At 41.8% G+C, this 6,393-nt stretch overlaps 1 long non-coding RNA gene across 1 annotated transcript; it reads right to left on the bottom strand.

Moving 5' to 3' along the window:
• Nucleotides 1-1,839: 1,839 nt before the first annotated feature.
• Nucleotides 1,840-2,734, bottom strand: LOC120993464. Its single transcript, XR_005777273.1, has 4 exons — nt 2,714-2,734; nt 2,466-2,513; nt 2,073-2,147; nt 1,840-1,901 (listed from the first exon to the last, which is right to left on the bottom strand). It is a non-coding gene; the product is annotated as an uncharacterized LOC120993464 (long non-coding RNA).
• Between the last annotated feature and the right edge of the window lie 3,659 nt (nt 2,735-6,393).

The following is a 6,393-nucleotide window of genomic DNA, read 5'->3' as shown; positions in this document are numbered from 1 at the left end:
AGACATGTTTCCGCTCAGTCAAACCATAAGTTTTATAACTATAGATCTTGAAACTGGTGCTGGTGACAAGAATAACAAGAGGAGACTCCATCCTCCTGGTCTTTCTCCGATATAGTCTCTGTAGTTCTTATCTGATATATAGGCAGGTAAGGAATGGGAAATGAAATGCTGCAGTCAAGATTTTTTTATTTTTTTATTTTTTAGGGAAAAAGGGGAGGGAGGAAAAGGGGAAGGGAAGATAATTTTTTATTTTTTGGGAAACATTTTGTATTTTTTTATTTTTTTATGGAGGGGGATTAGGGAGAGAAAGGGAAAGGAGAAATGAGGAAGGGAAGTTTTTTTTAAGTTTTTTTGTTTTTGGGGAAGGGTTAAAATTTTCAGTTTTTTTTTTTTCCTGGCGGGTGGCAGTACAGGATGGTGCTTGACGGTTCGCCTTCACACTGGCTCTTTTTCCAGAGGCTCTCTAGATTTCATTTTCCTCCAGAACATGCAGATGCTGAAAAAAGAAAATCTATCAGTTATTTGATATTTGCTACTTACATGTCAGCTCTGAGTGAAATGTGTGCACAGATCCTCCAATGTTTTTTCTTACATTAGCTGCTTATCAGTCCACTGACATTATAACATGTCTGGCCTTGTAATATGCGCCAAATTTATCATGAAGCGTTCAGTATTGTGATAAATCTGGAGCATCTAGTGACTGCCTGGACTAAGCTTACACTGTGTAATGTGTAATATTTATCTAAAATACTACGCCTTTTCCACAGAGTATTTTATAGATGCTACCTACCATATGCCAGCGATCAGCATGATGGTGACGGAGCCGGCCACAGATATTGCTATGAGGGAAGCATTGTTGTTCTGTAGCTCCTCTAGAAGTGGCGGCTCAGGCGCTGTGATGTCAAGCACATCAGGAAGTGTAGGGCGAGGATGGTATTTTTTTGTCGCCTGTTCCGATTCGCTGATAACTAAATGAAGAAAACAATTACATTAATAGTTAATTCCATGAAGAGAACGATAATGACATTGTAGTGTATCTTATACATGAAAGACCATGAAATATATGTCAGAATATCAGAATCGTCTGCATCATGGAGGCTCAGAAGCACTGTCAAAACCAAAAGTGGCTCCAAAATACAGAAATGGCTAAAATCTTTCAATTATATTTTTTTCCTTACAAATACTAATTTAAAATAACCCCACATTATAGGTGACAATTCAGATTTTCAGAACTAGATCCTTTCTCACTAATTATCACCCACAAGTAGATATGAATCCCGCGTATCTAAGAATTACCACTCAGCATAGTGCCAGTAATAATATGTCCTTACCTGCCACGTTATAGGTGATCTTACTCACTGGCACCTCAGAGTCCAGGATGGTGGTACACGTGTACCGTCCGGAGTCCCCCATCTGTACGCCCTTGATCACTAGATAGGGCTCCCGGGTGATTTTGGGATTGTGTTCACGAGGCTATAGAAAAATTATGGAGAATTATTAGAGCCTCAGATATCACAACTATTTATAATATAATATTTGTAATTTATCATAGTCATATCATTAAGACAAAAAATTTGAAAATTACTGATGATAATTTGCTGACATGACAGAAAGTCTGATTTTAGACCATATTGAGCAGCCTGGTGATGATATTGGTGAAAGGACTTTCTGCTAAGTGGTTTTTGAGTAATGAAAGGAATAAGTTTGGGAAGCGCTGCCTTAACATTATGGTCGTATAACTCAAACTGAACAATCTCCCAATTTTACCCTTATTTTCTTGGAAATCTGCATTGTACTTACCAGGGTGAACACGTTGTTATAGGTGTCCTCCAGCCTTGCGTACCATTCAAAAGTACAGTCCAGAATTAGTTCTTCATATTCTGGGATTTTTATATTTATCTCTAGAAAAACAGGAAAATGAAAAAAGATATTATAGAAGTAATTGTGTAGATATTCTGTCCTACATTTAGGGGTTGTCTCAATAACACGTCTCCTTCTATAAGACCTAATAGGAAATATGGGCATCATAGAGGAGACTGATAGTAACTGGTTATATTCTGCTATCTCCTCACCTCCACAGTTTACAGTCTCTGCCAGGTGAGACTTGTGATCTTTACATGGAGAGCAGGACCGTCCAGTTTTCAGATCTGAGAAAAGAAGAAAGAAATGAAATGTGAGCCAAGCATTAAAGACACATAATATTAGAATAAATATGATAATCATGTGCTGGTATCTATCACCCCTCTGTCACCTGCACATGGACAGTATACTGTACAGGCTGCCACAAATCACCCTTCTAGCCTGCTTATGGACTGAATCATATTAATTTAAATATCCTCCTGTTTTGGGAAGTCTGATGTATACCAGTGACTGGTATATTTAGTGTACGGTGAGGATTTGGGGTCCTATATATTTACTAATGTACTATATTAATGTAGATGTAAGAATAGAAACTTCTACTTTACCGAAACATCTGTTGGAGGTGCACAGGCAGCTGCATCTCTCCAAGTAGTCTGTGAAAAGAGGAGACATCATATAATAGTCAGCGAGTGCTGTGTAAAGTGCCTATGTAGTGCTGCTCACCTCTGTATAATAGGCACAGTACCCACAGTTTACACATAGTTTACACACACTAGTGGGAAAGGTCCATTGGCATTCATTATATAGTGTAATTCTAGTTCCTCTGGCCTATGATAGAAATCTTATACTGTACCTTGATTTTTTGGAGGGCCCCCGGCGCAGACAACCTTCTCCTCAGCGCAGGTCTGACAGTTGATGTAGGTTTGCACCATTAATCCTAAGGAAATGCACTCATGTTATAACCGTCCAATCTTATAGATAATAATAATAATGACAAGAAGCTGAATCTGGTATAAAATGTACTTACCACAGCTGTCTGCACCTGAGGAATGGAGAAGAAAGAAGACATTACTGACCGTTCTCATTGTCAGACTCAGAAACCTCTAATCTCTGGGTCTCCTTATTATTACATGATGTCAGTGCCTCTGTGTTCATCACTTTGTTTTCTAGATTTCCATTGACAGAAATCTCTGAGCCGCCCCAGAACGGTCCGGGCCTCTATAGAGCGCAGAAGCTCCTAGTGCAAACATCCCTGGCAGCCAATCAGATGTCGGCTTTCATATGTCCAGTACAGGGTAGGAGATAACAGCAGTGATCTGATTGGTGGCTGTGGGGATCTCTAGTTTGGGTGTACATTACTTTTACTACATGAGGCCTGTGTGTAATACATTTATATGTCATATTTTAGCACGTGTTATATCTAGAAGAACTCACCTTGTTTATTTGGACACCTCCCTAAAAGTGAGAAATGAAGAAAAGCAGAATTACTAATAGAAAACAATAGAGAACAGAAATCCCCTGTATATGAGGGCTCTATCTATAACACTGCAATAATACAAAAGAAAACTGCACGCATAGCAATTCCCAGTATATAACATTTTATTACAATCGCTCCCTCCTGTCACTAGGCTGTAGGGAAAGGAAAACAAGTTGAAAACATCCTCTCTGACAACCTACCAGACACGTAGAAGATAAGTACAATGGTAGACAGAAGAAGATTCCACTTACGTTGGTTTGAGTCCTGGACGATAACCTTGAGCTTTTCTTTGAGTCGCTGGAAATGGAGTCCAATGATGTGAAGAAGCTGGATCTCTAAGATATATAAAGAGGAGAAGAATGAGAGTCCGATCCCCTCATCTATCAGTCTGAGCCCCCAACACACTAATTCCTATTAATAAGAGAAGTAGAATTTCCACCTACGTATAAAAAATTGTACTTACCCTTAAAATCTATATCCTGGATGACGTCCACAGATTTTTTATATTCAGACGCAATTTCGGATATAGCATATTTATCTGGAGGGAAAATAATGGTACAATAATTATCTATCTATCTATAGATTATATGAAATAGAGATAATAGTAATAATATAATTACCCAGTATGCCGACTTCATCCTCAAGGTAGTTCAGGACTTTTTTTTCTGTGACTTTGGCAAACCGCTTGATGTTGACATAGGCTTCTATCGAGTCAATGTCATCGACTTGGCTTTTGATAAAGGTGTTGAATTCTTCCATAGCCATTTTCCCTCTGGAGTCGCATGGTATGCAACAGAGAGATTGTCCGATGAAGACAGATGTTACCAGCAGTAGAAGCCACATGGTCTGGATAGAACCAGACATCTTTAGTAAAATCGCTTCCTGTAGCAAATAATCACTAAGGACGCAAGAGAGCAGAACTATGTCCCACTGAGAAGACAACAGCACTGCACAGATTAAAGCATCAGACGCCGGTTAAGGGACAAGGTCTTTATGACATCATCAGAATATGCAGATGAGGCTCTGAAACAAGCAATTGGATTGGTGGAAAATGTGATTATGACATCACCAGAATATGCAAGTGAGGCTCTGGAACACATAAACTATTGGATTGGTGGAAAATTTTATTGTGATAATATCATATGAATATGCAAATTAGGCTCCAAAACAAATAAGCCATTGCATTGGTGGAAAATGTAATGATGACATCATCATATGCAAATGATTCTCTGGAACATAAGTTATTAGAAGGAGTAAATAAGTATGTTCACAAAAAAATACTTTTTTTTAAATATCACAAATAATACCTATAATGACATTCTTTACAGAATATACATATCAAACATGGTTCACAGAATGATGTAACCAGGGGCATAGCGTGGGAAGGGGGGGAGGGCTGTTGCAAGTGGGTGCATATGCCCTGGGTGCCGAGGAAGGAGGAGGCACCTGGGCGGGCACAGTCTTCTGAACATGTCTCGCATGACATCACAACAAAGAGGTTTCAGACGGTGGAAGCGGAGCACCGGAGCTGCCTGCTGCATTGAGTCAGTCTATATGGGAGCTGCACCTCTACCTCTTCTCCTCTCCACTCACTCAGGGCCGGTTCTAGATGAAATGGGGCCCTGGGGCGAAAAACAATAAGGGCCTCACCCCCATGACACTTGATGACTTTTACAGAAGAAACTGTACATTGTGGGGCACAGTGTAGGCTATATGTGTATAACAAACATATTTCATATGAAAACTTACAATTACTTGGCTTGGCCCTTGGGGATCTCGGACACCACTTCCACACTTTGGTCGGGGGCTCGGCGGAGCTGATGTGTTTTATCCTAATGAGAAAGATTTCATAATAAGGATTTGGAGAAGGGACAGAGGGATAGCAGAGCAGGGAGAGGCTGGTGCTGCTACTAGGGGGCTCATACCATGGGGGATTAATAAAGCCCACCATAATGCCCCCCCAGTAGTAATAATTCTCCTTATAATGTGACAGTGCAAAAAATACCCCCTTGTAATGCCCCCAGTTGAACTAATGTCCCCATAGTGCCCCCATAATGTGCAAGTATAAAATACCCCTATATAGTGCCCCCAGTAAATGCCCCCATAGTGCTCCTCTCCCCCCTCCTAGTGCCCCCCATATTGTACCAGTATAAAATGCCCCATATATAGTGCCCCAGTAGATGCCCTCAGTGTCCCCCATAATTTGTAAGTATAAAATACCCCTTCTCAGTGCCCCCGTAGATAACCCCATAGTACTCTTCTCCCACCTTCCCCATAGTACCCACCATAATGTGTCTCAGTATAAAATGCCCCTATACAGAGCCCCCATATAAAATAACCGTTCTTTGTGGCCTCAGTAGATACCCCTATAGTGCTCACCAATAATGTGCCAGTAAGAAGTGACCCCATAGATGTCCCCCAATAATGTGCCAGTTGCAAGAGCCCCTCCATATCATGTGCCAGTAGCCATAGCCCCCCCTATATCATGTGCCAGTAGCCAGAGCCCCCCTATATCATGTGCCAGTAGCCAGAGCCCCCCCTATATCATGTGCCAGTAGCCAGAGCCCCCCCTATATCATGTGCCAGTAACCATAGGGACCCCCCTATAATGTGCCAGTAGCCAGAGACCCCCCTATCATGTGCCAATAGCCAGAGCCCCCCCATCATGTGCCAATAGCCATAGCCCCCCTATCATGTGCCAGTAGCCATAGGCCCGCCCTATAATGTGCCAGTAGCCAGAGCCCCCCCATCATGTGCCAATAGCCAGAGCCCCCCTTATCATGTGCCAGTAGCCATAGCCCCCCCTATCATGTGCCAGTAGCCTGAGACCCCCCATCAAAATATGCCAGTAGCCATAGGCCCCCCCTATAATGTGCCAGTAGCCATAGGCCCCCCTATAATGTGCCAGTAGCCATAGGACCCCTACCTATCATGTGCCAGTAGCCAGAGCCACCCATCATGTGCCAGTAACCACCAGTACTGACAACAAAACAAAAAAAAACACTTATACTTACCTCCTTGGCAGTGATGTGATGCAGGCCTCTTCCGGCCTGTGT

This window comes from Bufo bufo, chromosome 3, assembly GCF_905171765.1.
Source record: "Bufo bufo chromosome 3, aBufBuf1.1, whole genome shotgun sequence".
NCBI lineage: Eukaryota > Metazoa > Chordata > Amphibia > Anura > Bufonidae > Bufo > Bufo bufo.
The sequence above is the reverse complement of the archived record's forward strand: the minus strand, read 5'-3'. Positions and strand labels throughout refer to the sequence as shown.